This window comes from Haliotis rubra, unplaced genomic scaffold (assembly GCF_003918875.1).
Source record: "Haliotis rubra isolate DU_JTF1 unplaced genomic scaffold, ASM391887v1 Scf70, whole genome shotgun sequence".
In the NCBI taxonomy this organism is placed as follows: domain Eukaryota; kingdom Metazoa; phylum Mollusca; class Gastropoda; order Lepetellida; family Haliotidae; genus Haliotis; species Haliotis rubra.
The window spans coordinates 1163765-1182549 of record NW_025767413.1 but is presented as its reverse complement, the minus strand read 5'-3'; the positions used below and the strand labels follow the sequence as shown (position 1 = coordinate 1182549).

At 35.9% G+C, this 18785-nt stretch overlaps 1 long non-coding RNA gene across 1 annotated transcript in view; it reads left to right on the top strand.

Annotated features, from left to right (window-relative positions):
- LOC124258822 overlaps nt 1-752 on the top strand; it is a 104066-nt gene extending 103314 nt beyond the window's left edge. Inside the window, exon 3 of the long non-coding RNA XR_006893691.1 lies at nt 622-752. This is a non-coding gene — a long non-coding RNA (uncharacterized LOC124258822). The remainder of the gene's footprint in view (nt 1-621) is intronic.
- The last annotated feature ends 18033 nt before the right edge of the window (nt 753-18785 follow it).

The window sequence follows — 18785 nt, the reverse complement described above, 5'->3', positions numbered from 1 at the left end:
ACATGTTATTACTTTGTAAATTGGGAGGAGTATCTATTCAGTAATCCACTGTAGCCTGTGAGAGTGCATGTTATATCAATGTTGAACATGATGACATGTTTTACGGATATTAATTTTTTAGTTTATGCAACACTATGTTGAAAACTGAATACATGTAGAGAATTAATTCCAATTTCTTGACACAGTACTCTTCGGTAGGGATTGTACGAAGTCACTATTTAGGAGTCCAACTGAAGATGGCTGATCTAAACCAGTTGTCAAAAAGTCAAAAGCCAACATTTCCTGTCTGCTTAAATACCATATGTCTGAACTTTTTGAAAAATCCATCAAATGAAAAAAGCTGCTTGGTGAAGCCCCATGTGGTCAAAGTTTATTTTTCAAGGATCAAGACGCACCATGTTTTTGTTGGTCGCACTGACCTCAGGTCAAGAGATGCTCAGAGCGCAGTAGTTACGTTAATGTAAATATAAAAACATGTGCCTCAATGTTTGCTGTTTCGGACAAACAATACCTCAACACCAGACAACCAGAACAACCTGGATTGAATTTTGAAAAGACCCTGCCTTTCCCATTTCAAGGGAAGCCCAACCTGTGCTAAACATTTTTGTTCCTTCTTTTCAGAAGAGGCAGGTCAGAGTGACCAAGAAGGGCAGACCAACCAATCAGCTGAAGACAGTTTTTTGTGTGTCAAAGTTCAAGAGGGTGCAGAAAACAGTCATGGCGTAGAAGCAGAAGAAGACAAGGAACCAATCCCATCATCTGAGTATAAAAGGCGAGTCTAGACACCTCAACCAGACATAATCAATTTTCAATTTTTCTTCCAGTCTGTTCTTAAAAAATCAAATCAAATTACAATAATGTTGATTGTTATACTTTGGACCATTTGAAAAATATTTGTTAAATTCCATTTTGAAAGACATGAATGCTTCAACAGCATTTGAAAGCATGAAAGCAGTAGTTGCTTTAAAAGGTCATTATATTTCTATTTTTATTAAGAAATCTGTCAGTTTGACTTCAATTAAAATCAACAGTGTCTTTCCTTTCTTTGCCATGAAATTATAGAGGTTCAACAAAACCATCATCTAACCTGTTCAGGGTTCAGACTATTTGTGCTAAAAAGTACGTGAAGTTCATACTATATTAGAGATGCTTTCAACATGTGCTTCTATACAACAAGTTGTTCCTTTTTTAGATATTAAAAACACAAGAAAACCTTTTAATACTTGTTAAGAGTATTTCATTCTTGTGTTTGGTGTTCTCACATTTCAAAACCTGTATTGATGACAGGGGAGTAAGAAAGTAGTTTTTGCAATGTGATGGCATTTAGTGTGTATGGTTTTATGATTCTGTGGTCTGTAAGCCAGGACTGACACAGACCAAGCTGCTGAAAGTGCATCATTTAGCTAATGTGTTTTGGTCATCCTGCTGCGAGCTGTTAATAAGTGTTTGTGCAATCAAGACATTCATGTATATGAAGTCTATTTTATGATTACACGAGTTAGATAAAACCGTAGAACATGATTTCACATTTGTGTATTTTCACAATTTCTGCAAATATTCATAACCCTTTTAATCAAATGTACAGGAGTGTGCATTGAATGGCTCATGTGTCCTTTCCTAAGTGTAGGTGTAAATATATATATATATTAATTATTATGTGTACATTAGAAAAGAAAGTAGATATTACCTGTGGCTCTTTTGAAGTGCATTCTGCAGATTAATCAGCTGAACAATGGTGCAGTTATTAGATGGAGTTGAATTGTAATCACATGAAAAGTCATAAGGATGATTTCATTATCACCATTAAGTTAATTTTTCTAATAGTAAAACATCCATATCGAAGAGTGGTGGTACAATAAGATTCTTAATGACTGGTTCAGAAGTCTTTGAATAGGTATGACAAACATGAGAGATTTTTGATAATTGTGTCCATTCTGGTCATCAGTTTGGAATATCTTCTTCTACCTAGTTTTCATAAACTCTGAAACATTGTTAACCATTGACAAGATCCTGTTGTGAGCTTAACATAACAAGGTTCTTTGATTAAGGTATGACAGCTTTAACATAGCCTCCACAATAGGCCTAATGAAGAATTCATCATAGGGAAAGTGAACAGTCTGATATCGAACAGTCACAGTCCAAGCTGCCAAAACATTGTCAGAGAAATAAACCAACCAATTCAAATGTCACAGAGGGCTAAATGATGGAAATAAAAAAGGTATAATACAGAAATTGAATTACTTCTGGGGATAATTAGGAACATCATAAAATGAGATGCATAAATATTTTATCACTAGGCACACGTTGGACATCCAAATATTTGGAGGTAGAATTGGATGGAAGACATCTTGTTTACTGTCTTCAAGGAGGATGTTCATGTGGCTTTTGATAGGGGTCATTTCCAAATTTCCTGGAGGAATAGTCCATGGTTCTCAAAAACATAAACATGTTTGTCTGAAAAAGCAACAGATTATGTGAAGACAGATTAAAGTGATTATAAATGTTATTGCCAGAGAACAACCAGCCTTGATTGTCTGCTGAAATGGGGCATATAAAGCAAAAAGATGAAAATCGTATGAATGATCACTAAAAATCACTGGTGACACTGGATGTTGATGAAAGGGGTATGCATGTCCAACATTATCACTGACACAAAGAACTTTCCATAGCCAAAATATATCTCTACTTAAAGCATGCAGAAGAAATATATAAGTACATGTTGCAATTTGATCAGTCTAGATATGCTTGAAACTAGAACTGCCTTAACTCAACACAATGAAGGATGGATTACTAGGAAAGTACATCATGCAAACAAGAAACTTTTCGGTCAGTGTTTCTAACATTATAGGCTTGTATGCTAATAAGTAGTTTTCAAGCTTATTACACATTATATTTAACCTTATTTGATTGCTATAAGAACAATAACAAATATTACGACTTTATGCAGTTCCACTTGTTGTTTATTGTTATCCATAAAGATGTAATCTTTGTTATTGACTCATCAACATCTAGAATGTTGATCAAACAATTGATATAAGATGTTGACTTTCAATGGTTTTAGACTAAATTAAATCAATTATATTCATATATTGATGATTTTTTAATATATTTGAGATGAGAATAAAATCTCTGCAATCAATAAATACTTTGTAAAAGTCCTTTTTCAATACTGCATGCAAAAGCAATTTTTTTTTATCTTTGTAAAATACTATCTCCAGAATGAAGCTCAGTCTACTAGTCTGATGACACCTGGCTTTTATCCAATGGCCGTGACGGTTATAACAGCTGACATGGGTCAGCTAATTAAACAAATCAGTTGGAATTAAACAAATCGCCTGTATCACATGGACAGTCCGGTTTCAATCTCAACGCAAAAATCAATTTGGCCGCACCACCTTTTGACCCAGGCCTGTGTAATCAATGGAAAATAGCATACTAGAGGATGCCAGCATATCTTCATGCCCTGAATAGTGGGAGCAATATCAGAGATGTGCCTTGCAAGAAGTAGTAGTTGATTATTAATAAAAATGTGTATTCATTTCAATAAATAGCTTACAGCAAACTCTTGTGATATAAAACTGCAGTATTCTCAAAGGAACATGGGATTTATGACATTTATGCAAGTACAGTATTTGGTCAAAGGTTTTTTTTACTTCACATTCAGAAGGTTTTTGTTAGAGATTTCTTTAGTTAGTTTCAAATATCTGTTAAATTATAATGATGAATTTTTGTATGTTTGAGAAATTTGGAAAACTTCAGTTAATGCAGCTTATTTATGTTTATGTGTGTATGCGAAGTATGCTGATTCTACAGTAACAACAGTCCTACTTCCCGCTCCTGGTCTACAACAAATCTACTGGTATATTTAGCTGTGAACTTTGCAAGAACTTTTGATGTATAAATATTTAGAAGGATGAGATGAGAATAACACATAGGAAATTAAGTTCCTTGAAAATTTGACAAACAATCTGTGTGGCAGATATCCTGTTGAATATTTGTGTGTCTAGCTTATTGCAGTGGCATTGTTCAGATGCCAACACTTTAAGATCACTTTCCACATTCCACTATACTTTCAATGCATCTCTGTTTCATGACATCCCCTTCAGTAAGTGACACAGTTGAGAATATCACTTCTGGAGATTTTGTTATGGGTTTGGTTTAAATGATAATTGAAACAGAATAATTGGGTCATCCTAACTTTGGGGAACTTTGTAGGTTGCATGTGCTATATTTGTCCCAGCCACATGTCACCTATGTCGTCTATTTCCACCACTACCCAGCCACTTACTGTATATTTAGTGTTCCCTTTTAGTTTGTTATAACTGTACTTTACTGCATATGTATCTGGTATCTATTCACATATATATCATCTTTATCAACCACCCTTATATATAATGTATGCCCACATATAGTCTGTCATACAGATTCTGAAACAAGTATATCCAAGAAATCTCATGCAAGTCTAGATCATGTGGCAAGTCTAGATTTCCACAGTTTCTGAAAATGAAGAAAGTCTCTGGGCTCCTTTTTATTATATTTTATGATGATAATTTAGGAACTTTTTTCTGTAAAAAATGTTCATTTCAGAGACAAGATGTTAGTGTAGCCCACATACTGATGTTTAATCTGTGTATAACATGCCTATATGTTCCCTGTAGTTTGCCTGTGTATGTCTGCATCTCTTAATTAGGAGTCTCACCACTTGCAGTGCTACTGCCATTGGTCTCAAATACCTGTTCATCAAATAAGATCATTTTTCTTGGAGTTAATGTATTTTAATTTGTAAGTTTAGCTATGTAAAAGATAGCTTTTAGTATGTCTAAAATAATTAGAAGAAGTAACTTAAAACTGTTGAATGTGTCAGTTTGTTTTCAGAAACTCTGTGGACATGATGTCAGTGATATGCCTGTAATTCTGTTCAAAGTCAGGTGCTGTGTAATTTGTGGCAGCAACATTAAGAATGTCACTTAATTGTGAATGAGGCCACATTCCATTGTAAAATTTAATGACCAGTAGACCTAAAGTGTTGAATTTTGACACACATGAAAAACTTCATTTTCTATCCATTCTGTGTATTAGGGATATTTTCATTAAACCCAAACTGCTCTTCATCATCAAATAACAGACATTTTGGATTAAATTAACAGTGCTGTCATTACCATTTCAATACTGAATCAATTTTAAAATAATGAAAAGAACATGATCTCCGACCTGAGAAAATGATTGGTTATATTACCTCTTACTCTTTTCAACTTCAGGAAATTGCATTTGTCAGAAATCAATATGACTTAAATTAAACCAACATCCAGTATATAAATTGTTTTCAACACTTGTCACTGAGAGCTGTAATACATAACTCAGCTGTTGACCTACTTTAAAATGAACAATGTTAATATTTTGTAAAAGATTTGAGGTAGAATTGAAGTGAAAAAAGGTGTTTGAAAATGTGAACTAGATTGTTTTAACATAATGTTCTTGCTATTTCATATTATGTTGTTAAAATATTCATTAGGTATACGGAAATTGTAACAGTGTACTCAAAATCATTGCTCTGTTGCCTTCAATTAATTCTTTATGTAAAGCCTTAATCATCAAAGCCGAAGACTTTGTGAGTTGTCCCATTTATGTCCTAATGGTTTCTTTGAAGGCCGTGAAGTAAGTCTATCTGACAAAGAATGCGGATCTTTAATAAAATCAAACAAAAATTCATTGATCATTTTGCATAGTATGTACACCTATAATATCTTGTAGTATGTTGTGTAAGTTAAATGTTTATTTCTGTAGGTTTTCTTCATTTTTTGTTCAAACAGACAGACAATTATGTGAGTTTCACCTCATGTTTGAATACCAAGCATATGCAGAAACAAACTATACATATATACCTGGCACGGAACCGCTCCTAATTGAATTATGAGAGACTCTTTATCTAAAACATTTAACACCAATTATAATTAAATAGGCACAAATTGATTTCCATAGAAAACGCTGCAGCATTTGTCTTAGTTCCATTTGCAGATTTTGGCACTTAATTTAAATTATTAGAGACTTTATGATTTGAATTATTAGAGACTTCAGAACAATTTTAGAAAGACATTCTCACAGGTCATCATTGGGGGTAACGATACATGCTGTTTGTGTTCAGCATAGTTCTGATAATGAAACCAAAAGCCATCTTGTTAAGTAATATTGGTAAACTAGTCAATTTGTACTTGGATGGGAGCAGCTTCACATTGAAAGGTAGATGAAAGTAAGATCTTACAGTTTCATTACTTTGGCAATGCTCAACACAAACTTCTGTTTTGGAGGTAATATGTAGTCCTGTTTCATATGCACCATGTGGATGGTCCTGCTGGCAAGGTGTGGATTAGTCACTGAGAAGCAGCTGTAGACAAGTAGTACTTTTTCTTTGGCTTGATTGTATTTATGGAAATTCAGCATCAAGAAGGATTAAGAATGAATTCTTTGAAAAACAGATGATGCCACAGATGTTCTTCAGTTTCATGCTATGGTAATCCTGATGACTTATTGGTCTAATAGTTCCTTTAATCCTGAATACATTTATATACCATGTGTTTACAGTAGCTACTTTACGATTGTTTAAACTGATATTGCTTTCATGACAGTGGATCGGGAACATAAAAGCTTAAGGGAAACTAAATGGTGTAAATTGCTTTAATAATTGTAAGAAATAATAGCAGTATCGGTAACATGTAAATAGATTCTGAAACATGAAAAACAGCATTCATAGTCTAGTAGGTAGGAAAAAGAGCAACAAAAGAACCCTTCCTTTTATAAGCATACTAATGAGATACAAGATGCAGTCAGATGGAAACTCCACACACCTTTCATAAAGCCTGACATGAGATGTGGAGAAAGCTATGGATATGCCATGAAGAGCTGTTAAGAGTCAGTGAGTGTTCTTCTATGTACTTCCATACACCGTGTCAACGCTGACAACAAAAAGCTGTGATGGGCATCCCACAGCGTGCCGCTTTAGCCTGGTGTACAATAGGTGGTCTTGTTCATCACATAAACATGTGTATGTTGTCAGTGTATACCTCATATTCTGACCTGGAGTCACACCTGGAAAAACACACAGGTGGTGGCTAGCTTTCAATGGATGTAAAAGTGATGTTAGGTTGAAGGGACTGCAATACCTTTTGACCACACCCAGTAAAAAAGGGCATGTCGATGTTTGAAGGTGGTGTTATTCTGTTTGATGTGGGTTTTTTTGTGTCAAAGCAGAATAGAGATGTAGTTTTACCATGGACATGTACCATGATGTATTTCTCATCCAATGTTAATGTAGGAGAGTACATAGAGTATGACTGGTCATTGAAGACTGTAGGAGAGGGGTGAGACTTTTTCTGCTTCTGAAGGATTCATATATATCTGAATAATTTTAATATTGCTGATATCGCTAATGGAATAATGGGTAAATTCAACTTTAAGATACTGCTGCCATGCAAATTAATTTCATAATTAATTCTTGTGTAATTTGTTTGAGGTATGCATTTTTAAGGTGTTATTGTTTTTGTGTGTTGTGACCATAGAATGACCTGGATGAGTTTGATTATATATTTCCTACATTGGTTGCAAACACAGCACAGCAAACACAGTTCTTTGCAATATTAACCTTTATTATCCATATTCCTCTGTTTGTTTGAAGAGGTAACCAGGATAACAACTTTAGTTGGTTCCACATCATATCATAAATTGTAATTCAGATTTTAAGATGCAAAACAGATAATGATATGAATGTGTGAATCTTGTGTTCATCATGACTAGAGTGGACATGATTATAGCGTGAGGGAAGGTGTGTGGACATAGAGAACAGAGAAGGAAATCTATATTTTTTCAAACCATTCAGTAAGGTGCCAAATAAAAAATTTTCACCAACTTTCGATAAACATTCTTTCAGAAAGTTGTAACTTCAAATTCCTTTACCAATTTTACACAAAGATTCTATTGATAAAGATATCCTGTATGATTTTGGGGTAGAGAAAAATAGCTGCTGAGGATCCAGAAAGACAAACTGGGCTGTCCATTGTTGTGGACTGGCAGGTACCTCCCAGGTACTGAGGAGGAGAAGGAGGAGGCAGATGAGTCTCCTAACAGGACCTGGAAGGGGGGCAGATTAATGACACCTGAGCAGCTACTTTTTGACCCGGGGTCACTCACAACAAAAAAGAGCCGCTAGTGTGGTCTTGATTTTTTTCCGATGAATGGAGCAGGACATATGTGGGCCGCAGGCGCGTGGCGAGGTGACAAGGTTAGCGATTGGGCATTACTTTCATTCATCAGGGGTCAGAGGGCAGATGTGCTGACAAGTGGGTTGACAATAGAAAAGCAAGCACCCATGTTAGGGGTCGCTATTAATTACTTCTTTTGTCACTGGTCAGCTTGGACAGTGGTCAGCTTAGTCGCAGATTTCGGGCTGATGGTTGGACAGAGGCTGTCCAGTATTAGAGATGGGGGGATTGTGAGGGGCTGCATTGTCTGAGAGGGGTGGCTGTAATTGTCCCAGAATTAAATCGGAGAGATAGGGGCACAGGAGGGGGGAGAAATCCAACACTATCATGCATAGTATCAGACAGTGATGTTTTAAAGCCGCACACTTCTGGCACGCTTTGTTTGACCCCTGACCCATGACCTGTGTGAATCAAATGACCCATGGCTACTACAACATTTCTGCAATACTGGCGTTACTCTAGCATGTCCTGTAGTGAATGATAGCTAGGTTCTTGTTGATGCTGAGCTGTGGAAGGCAGGCACGAGCCAAGCTGCCCTCTCAACGAGGTACTTTCTCTACCATTGCCTGTCACTGTTGAACAACCTATTGCATCATGTATGTGGAGACAGGCCCATGCAACCAGCATAGGATTAGGTTGGTACATAGCGTAATCATTTATAGAACATTTAATTACACCATGTACTGTGACTGCATATAGCAGTTCAGATTGTTTTGAATCACAAATGTTTCATTGAATTTCGTTTTCAATATTAAACATTAGTTTTACTTTAGCTTTCAAAATTTTTAGTTCACCTAGCTTTGATGTAAAACACACACAAACATGCATGCATGCATGCACACGTGCACGCACCCATCCACTCGCGCACACACACACAGAGACACAGACAGACAGAAAGCTCATTTCCACTGGTTTTTTTGTAAATGTACTGTTAAAGAATTTGTTGCATTCTAAAAAGTAACCCAAAATGACACTTGTTTGAATATCATCTTCCTTAAGATTTAGTCAATATTGACTGTCTCTATTTCTAATTTTTGTTTGTGTCTAAAAGGGTTTGAAATTGCATGTTTGACTGATTAAGTTAATCTGGCTGAAGATCCCCATGTGATGACCAAGGATTAAATTACAAACACAAAGCTCCGAATCCTCACCTGGCATGAAATTAAAGCAAGCCCATATCACAAACTAATTACATAAGTCTGGTAACAGCACTAGACAGGGGTTAATTACCTAACACATGGACACAAAAGCTGGGAAAATAATAAAATTTTATTTGAAATTAACAACCTGTTTCCAAGACTACCAATGTCCAGTGGTCAGTTAATAGAATCTCTGCTAGTATTAAACCTAATGCAAGGGTCAGTGTATGAAAGAGTAAACTACATTATCTGTTTTATGGTAAGTAGGGGGGTGGGAGATGGGATGGAGAAAGGGGTGGGGAAGGATGGATGCCTTAGTCCTTAGATCTCTAATGAGGGGAGGGACCTCTTCTTAACACTATGTATGGTAGTTATGACCAACAGTTTCGCTATAAAATGCAATTTCTTCCAACACCGTGGTATACAATTACATATAACATAGGTGAAACTGGAGAATGTGTTTCGTCTTGGCTTTATTCTACAATATCCTATTTAGTACTGATATCTAGTAACATTAGACTTGTCAAGGTATCCTAATTATGTGGAAGATTTGTGGCCTGTTAACACTTACAGTCTTCTATATGATGGTGTCAGGCTGCCTTTAGTAATGTGAAATAGTCTCTTCATACTTGTTTAAAGTGATCTTCTGACCTAAACATCAACGCTGTTATTGGACTTGAGGTAAAAGAATTTAATACAGTAGAAATGAAAATTGAAATGTTTTGATGGAAATGTACATCAGTGGGATGAAGATGACATTTTATTCAGGTAACAACCTGATTGAAACCTTTGTAATGAAACTAATGAGCTGTTAAGTTGGAATCAATTTATTTACCTTGTTAATAAACTAGAACTAGTCTCAGAAGATCCCTGCGGTGATTGTTCTCCCCTAGACTATCCAGGGTGTTGCTCCTAGATGTGTAAACACTATGACGTTGTGTTGCGTGGAGGTCTTACAGTGAGGGTTACCATTGTGTTGGACAATCACACTGTACATACTAATTTGATAGAGAAAATGTATTCTTCTAACATTTAACCTGTGTCATTTCAGATGATGAAATGACTCTTTCATAACATATGGGTTAGATTTGACTAATATTACTTCATTTAGTCGAGGTATTGTTTTCAGTGCCTGGTGCTGATTATTTCCATTCTTTGCCATGATCTTGAATCAAAATATGAAACTTATAAGAAGCAGATTAGGGATTGATGTGTCAATTTAAAGGTATTTATTGTATAAATATTGAACAAAAGCAACAAGCAAGAAACTTAATTGTAGGAGAACTATGCATAGAGAATTATCTGGGTTTTTAGAAAAAAAACATTTGCAGTTGCTTATCTAGTGAACACCTGGTGTCATCACTGAATTTTAGTATTCCATTCATGTAAATATCTCAGCTGTTATTTACATATATCAAATGGATTCTGTTTCTGAGGATGGTTGAGATTTGGCTGGATATCCTTTTGGACTGATGATTTACCTTTACGAATGAAAATACAAAAGCCTTTTTTTGATGTGGCATTGCAAACTGAGGATTAAACCAACAAGCACCTCATGTTTTATACATAAAGTACTAACCCAGTAGGGATTCCAGGTCAAGTTAGGTCCCCAATATCCTATAGTTAATGTGAGGGTAGACAAAACCACTCACTGGACTAGTACATTGTTCTTACTGACCATAAAGAGTGAGTGAGTTAAATATTTTATGTCATATCAGCATACTGACTATAGAACAATTAAAAGGAAATTTGATGTGGTCAATACTGAGTGAAAGTCAAAGTGAATTAAATAACTATAGAATTCAAGATAATGTTGCTACTATTTCTAAATGAAAGCTGTGGATAAAAGCATAAAAATAGTCACTCATAAATAGAGATTGGTGACACAAATACAAAACATTTTTCGTGTTTCTCATAAAATGTGAGGTATGCTTGAAATGTACATAAAACAATAAGCAAGATGGTTTGTACATTTCTAGCTTGTGTATTGTACTACCTACAGATTGCAATATGTTTTAACAATGCAATTATATGTATATGCCAAATCATGACTGTGATGTCTCTAAGTTATGAAGTGGACAACCAAATTGACAAACATTAGTAACGCATGTGTGCAGAGTGTTGACATGAATATTCATGAGATGATTGTATTATGGTCAGTGACTGGTCAGACATAAGTAGAGTACGAGGGTTCACCTTTGGATCTTCCCTAAATCAGATTGAAACATGATACAAGTCACAACCTGCTTGGGTAGAGGATTACATCTTGTGTGATTAGTTTACAAGAAATGATTTTGTACATATCTTTGAAATTGTGAACGCCTGTATGTGGGATTAAGAAGTTGTTGTGTCAGTATTGTCATGTCTGACTTTGCCGAAAGGCTGACCATTTGTGTTTGTAGTTTCGATTGTAGTTCTTGTAGTTGTTTTAATGGATTTGTTACAACAGATAAAACCAAATTAAGCAGCCTATCCCTTCAGTGATGTGGCAAGGTGGACTAGAAATGTGAATATAATCCTGTTTTGAGCATACTTTACTACTGCCAAGGCAGACACTTTAGGCAAACCATGTCTGGCCCAAATTTGGTCTGTAATTCAATCTGCATACATTACTAGGGTTGTTCTGACCCTTCTCTAACATGCCTGTAATTATGTATGAGAAATTATATCCAGCAGACCTGGAAAGCAATTTTACATTATAAACATATTGGTAAACAATTAAATCCGAGATTAATTTGAGTTTATGTTAAGTATGAGGCATAGAGTTGACAACAAAGCAAGGTCATGGCTTAATGAAGTCACCATCTGGCTCAGGATAAAAGATTCACATGGTGATGACATAACCCTGTAACCCAGCCCTGACTGAATCTATTGATCATGCAGCCTTCTTCCTATACAGTATAATCACTGTTTCATGACATATACTTGATAAGGGCAGTTGATGAACCTTACATGGCCCTTACGACGTAGTAGCCTTGAAGCTGAGAGTTTGTAAGCTACCATTTTGACTTTCAGAGTTACTACTGTCAGGCTATCAAAGAGTCAAGTCATGCATTTAATTGCTCTGTATGATTTATGGTTTCCAATTGCCGGAGTAGTAATAGCAAAATTTGGGGAAATGTCAAGATATGATTATAAGTGAACTTCAGGATTCCTGGATTGTCTTTTATGGTATTTGCTAAAACCTTATAAATTTGAAAAGCTAATAAGAGGTTGATAGTAATTTGTCCAATACTAAAAGATCTCAAAACATAAAAAAACATTTCCTGCTTTTATTTTCAATTGTTTGTCCCAAAACTGGGTAAAATAGATATCAAAAAATAAAAAAACTAATTTCTGGCATTTTGTTCATTGTTTTTAAAAAAAAAGAAGGTAAAAAAACCTTGATACCTCAAAAATAGAAAATATGTATTTTATTCACTTTCCTCAACAAGAGTGACAACAGTAGCAGGCTTATCAGTGTTGCCTTCATCTGCAGCAATGCTAGAACATATGTAATGAACCCTGGCATCCACTCGCTGCTTAGATCCACATGTTTATCAGTTGAGTCTTTGATGGGGCAGCAAATACATGTTGAGTGAGGAATGTATTTGGCCAGTTTCACTTTTCAGGGCCTGGCTAGATGTTATCTCCCCTGTTACATCACCCCATAACCCATATCAGGCCCCAGGGCCTGGACTAGCTGGAGCTCCCCAGGGGCCAGGGGGATGTCATGTTTATGTACTCTATCATACCCCAGGACTATATCAAAGAACAGGCACGAAGGAGAGAAAGTGAAAACAGATTTCAGCCTTGTCAGACAAAGAAATTGACTTAGATAAAGTGATTGGATTATCCAAGTGTCAATTAAGGCATGTTGTTGTGTTTAGAAATAGAATTGATAGTTAATCAATATATTTAGGAAAAGTTTTGCTTTGCTTATTTTGGTCAGCTGCTTCAAAGTTGATGCCGTGTAATTGATTATATTTTGTTATGTATAACAGTGCTGACTTCCCAGTTAAACAAGATATTATTCACAGTTTCCATTTTCTTTTGATATAAATCAGATATGTTCAATCAAAGTATGGAGTGTTCCTGATGTTTTGTGCAGCAGATTTAGCCCACAATAGTTGTGAACACTACGAGAGCTTAGATATAAATGTCTAAATGTTTATATACCTTGTTTAAATGTTGTTTACATGATAATGGCTGGGGAAGTGGTTAATGTGGTTGTCCATCATACCAAAGACCTGGGTTTGATTCTCCACATGGGTATAGTGTGTGAAGATTGTACCCACCCACTCACCCACCCACCCACTTACTCACTCACCCAATTAACAAAAAACAATTAAAATTAATAAGAGATCTCTGCAGAAAACAGAGTGAATGATTCTGGCTGTATCGTGAGCAGATATTTATGGATCATTCTGAAACAGTTATGATGGCAGTTTCATATGTAAGCAAGTATCCATGACAGAAGAGTTAATTGGTCTTAAACTGGTGGTCATTTCACAGCATATGTCGCTAATTAAACAAGTGTTTACAAGTGTAAGGACAGTCAATCTGTCACCAGGTGCTGGCAGGAGGATAAGATCAGAGACATCCTTGCACTATGAGGTGAATGTTTTGAGCATACATTATCATATTAAATCTGTTACATTTTGCCTGATGCCAGAATTCACTAGGAATTCTGTGGTTTATATGTAAGACATTTCACTATGGACTGACTCTCATGATGTGCCCTCTTGACATACACAACCTGTCCAATTGCAGTAAATATTGATTCTTAAATTTGGAGTAGTTGTGATTGATCTTGGTACAGTAACATCAATTTACATATGTCTGTCATGGTTTTTTCATAAGTCAGTTCAAGGACTTGAAAGTAATAGTGTTTAATAATAGAAGATGCGTAGAAATGCTTTTAGACTAAATTCAGTCATCATGTTCATTAATTCACAGTCCAGTGCATTTCTTTGGAATCAGAGTCCGGGAAAGCTTATAGTTAAGGACAAGGATGAATAATGTATGGTGTTGTTTGTTTGTAGGAATCAATGGAAAATATCTATTCTTTTATGTAGGTGGTGGTTTTGTTTTTTGTATTGTAGATTGCTCTTTGGTAAATGTTCATTGTCAATGGGAAATCTCAAGAGAGGAATCCAAGTCAAGTCAGAGCAATTTACTTCTGTCTTTCACACTGTCATTGTCAGTGAATCTGGGGGTGTGAATAAATTATCAATGGAATTGTCATGTCTGATTGTCATGAGAGTGGTTGCATATATTTCTTTACATTTTCATCACCCTTAGAAGTTGTAGAGAAAACTTTAACTTCAGCCAATGTACTCTGATAAATTTTTCAACATTTCCTCATTTAGAAAACAAAGGCATGATTTAAGTAGCTGTGGAGAAACTGTTTAATGTTCTGTAAGTCTCAGTACAGTTGGAGCAGTAGGCACCTCTCAATCCCTGACACTGAACATGTTTAGAGAAGTGACTTCCTTCCACTAAGGTGAGATTTTACAGTCTTTCAACAGCAGAAACATGTATTCTTTTATATCAGAAAAGTAGTACTTATCTACAGTGTAGTGGTTATGGGTATATTATCATAAACACCCTGACTGTTGCTACTGTATGCTGTTTTGATCAGTGTGTATATATCTCCTGTTAACACACATTTATCTCCTGGTGATATTGTGTACTGTCAATGTATTCCATACCTAGTAACACCCTGACAGTTGCAAGTGTATGCTGCTGCATGTTATAATGATCAGATGTTTGCAGTACACATTTCTCTCCTGGTGATATTGTGTACTGTCAATGTATTCCATACCTAGTAACGACCCGTGAAGATCCGGGGGGTGGGGGTGGTGGGTAGAATAGGTCTTCAACAACCCATGCTTGCCACAAAAGGCGACTATGCTTGTCGTAAGAGGCGACTAACGGGATCGGGTGGTCAGGCTCGCTGACTTGGTTGACACATGTCATCAGTTCCCAATTGTGCAGATCGATGCTCATGCTGTTGATCACTGGATTGTCTGGTCCAGACTCGATAATGTACAGACTGACGCCATATAGCTGGGATATTGCTGAGTGCGGCGTAAAACTCAACTCACTCACTCACTCATACCTAGTAACACCCTGACAGTTGCTAGTGTATGCTGCTGCATGATCAGATGTTTGCAGTACACATTTATCTCCTATCAATGTATTACATACTTACAGGATTTTCACATGAGTAGGTTAAACATATTTAGATGTTAATCTAGATTTTCTGTCCTGTTTTCTCAGTTCCTAAAATAAAAGTGAGTAATATTTGGTCTTCTGTTCAATTTCCCCAGAAGACTGAGGTCTAATGATATTGTAGCAATCAAATTAGAACCTTTCCCTTGTGAGTGTAATTATTTGAGACTGTCCCACTTGAGAGACATTTTTGCTCAGTTGAGGGTGATAAACAGCACAGCCGGGGAGGAAAACGGCACAGCAGTACACATCAGTGATAGATAAATCTGTCCATATCCCAAGACATGTTTGCTGTAAGAGTCCGAGCAATATGCTTTGGACTCTCCCCACCAAACAAAAGCATCTAAATGTAAAGAGTTTTGATCCCATTAGTAAAGAGAAATGCTTCTCATGCTTATGAACTTGGCAGTTCATTGCTGAAGTTGGTATGTACAGTTTGTAACACAGTCACAAAATGTACAAATAATATTTACTAATTGTAACCATGCCATATTTTAATTTGATTAATTTCCCTTAGTGGTGCAACAGTCTCCTTTCTCTATGTTCATTTTGAAACAATTTGAATATTTGCAGCTCTTACATGAAGCATTGATCATAAGTACATGTATGTAAAACTGGATGCTTAAAAAAAATGACAAAATAATGCATTTTCTCCAATTGTGAGTTCGAGTGTGCAACATTTTGTGAATCAGCTGAAACATAACGGAATTTATGTTTAAGTAATAAATCATCAGAAACAATCACAGGAGATACTACCTTATCTGAAGCATTGTTTCTTAGGCCATATCAGTACAGTTAAGATTGCAGTGCTTTTGCACAATGTCACAATGGCTACTAGTCTCTCTTCCACTGAAGCTGATTTGCTGTACTGTTCAAGACACTGCTTGTTGTATTTACAAACTGAAGAAGTTTGAAGAACTATTTTAGATAATAAATAGAATCTCAACCAAATTTCTTTTGCAATCTCAAATAACTGGTTGAGAAAGTATAAAACCCATTGGAAAGCCACTGAGTGTTGAACTTTTTATCAGCTGTGTTGATGTATCTAATATCAAAACACACTTGGTTTATAGGCTCTATGTTCCAGTACAAATGAAATGCAGGCTTTTGTAGAGAGTTTTTGTCAGGTTGTCAAGCAGTGCTTGGTAAATGTGATAACAGAATTTGTTTGGTTAAATTGCAGGATTTGTTGATGTCATTACTATACTGATACAGCCTGTATAGGGAACAGTTGGTTTTTATTCAGTAATTTCACTAATTTCACTTTATTTATTTGCTTCCCTGAAATCAAGTAGTAAATTTACACGTTTTTAAAGACTCCCACATCAAATTATTTTAATTTGACAACTTGAGCAACACTTTCTACAGATGTTAGGACTCTGGTAAGGTTAATGAGTCAGGGTGCATGGGGTTAAATTTAGTCTAAAACATACCTAGATTAAATTTGTGTCATCTCCTGAACATTTCTGAATGTACACCTGATTCTGAAATACTGATATATTTGGATCAAATGTTGGTTTCTTTTGCAAAACCGACACCAAAAACATTTGGCACACATGATCCTTGATAATTAGGAAAGATAAGTCAGAACTTGATTTCTGCAGAACGTAATGAAGAACGCTTTAGATATTTATGAAATTATTACATATGATTAGTGTGTAAATTGGTAAACTGTCATTAAAACATACCTACTGGTTACTTGTACAGTTATTTACGGTTGATGTAATTTAAGGAAATAATAAAAGACAATATACTCAATTTAATATTTGGGAAAATTAACAAGTGTGGTAATAAACCCACCACCATCATTTAAATGCAATATAGCCTGCATAAAGCAAGACATGATCTCAGTTTTCTTGTTTCAAATAAACTTTGATGGTTTAACATTACTAGGGGTTTGGTGGGCTAATGACAATTTCTCCTTTGCTTGGATGAGGGTCCAATTGGAATCAGTGTTTATCAAATCTGTCATCTAAAACTATTTTAGGAAATTTTATGTCAAAGTCCTCAATCTTTCTTGGCTACTGGGATTTAGCCAGTGATGGTTGTTAATAATGCATGATGAATATCATTATTGCTCTGCTGAATTTAAGATGAAAGCATTCTTGACTAAATACACATTTTCTGTTTGAGAGAGTTCATAGCGTCAAAATGGCTGTAAAACATTCACATTTAAATTTGCTGAGGGTGAAAAGTTTGCAGTGTGAAGATGATGCATCAGTTTTAATTGCTGTAAAATTTCAGAGGTAACAAAGCCTTTTGAACAAAGCAAGTCCTGAAATGAGATAATGAATGGTCAAGCGCACGGACATCTGACAGTTAGATTCATCAGTTGGAGGATGACCACTGCCCATCCCTTAGAAATGAAAATTAATGAATTCTATTTATAGAAAATGCCTTTTGTCAATCATGGCAGAGGTTTTTGTAAATCGAACATTTTGCGTGTGGCTGAATGACCATTGGTCAGTATTGTCCGGAGAGATGGTCATCTGCCCACTGACCTCTGACATAAAGAAGCGCGCCGCAAAAATAGGATCCCCTCGGCAATTTTCTGGTATTGTGCCTTCTGGACGGTCCCGGGGCAGACGGCAAAGATACCAGACGTGCATCTCACTGTCTTTTATTGTCCTATTGTACTGAAAATACTCAAATTCAATCCATTCAGCCTCAACCCTTTTAAATTAAAATTAATTCAAAATGGCGTGAAAGCAGAAGTACGCAGTGTTAATGTTTTTGGTGTTTTGGCATGAGTTGGATCGAGCTGATAGATTATAGCATCATCTTAATAGAAAGGTGACCTCTCCAGCCAGTGTCAATAAATCTACACACCTCCATTCTTCCGATTGTCATCCACACAAGAGGATGGTTTTGATGGTTTAAATACTCCCTTAAAGCTGCTAATTTCCTTTGTATTTTGTGGCATTGTTTTATTCAAAGCCCAGCTGCCCAGTGGTCTTGCTTCGGCCACAACTGACCACCACAAAAGTAATTTGATTGGTCAGCTGCCCATCCCTTGTTGTCGTGTTTTGGGCGTCTTGTTAAGAGGTTCGCAATATAGAACTAGAATCTACTTGGAGGAGTTTGTTTTAGCAGGGAACAAAATATCATTGATTAAAAATTGATTTGTAGTCTAAAATCAATCATTACTGGTGTTGCAGAAACCATGGTTACCAAACGA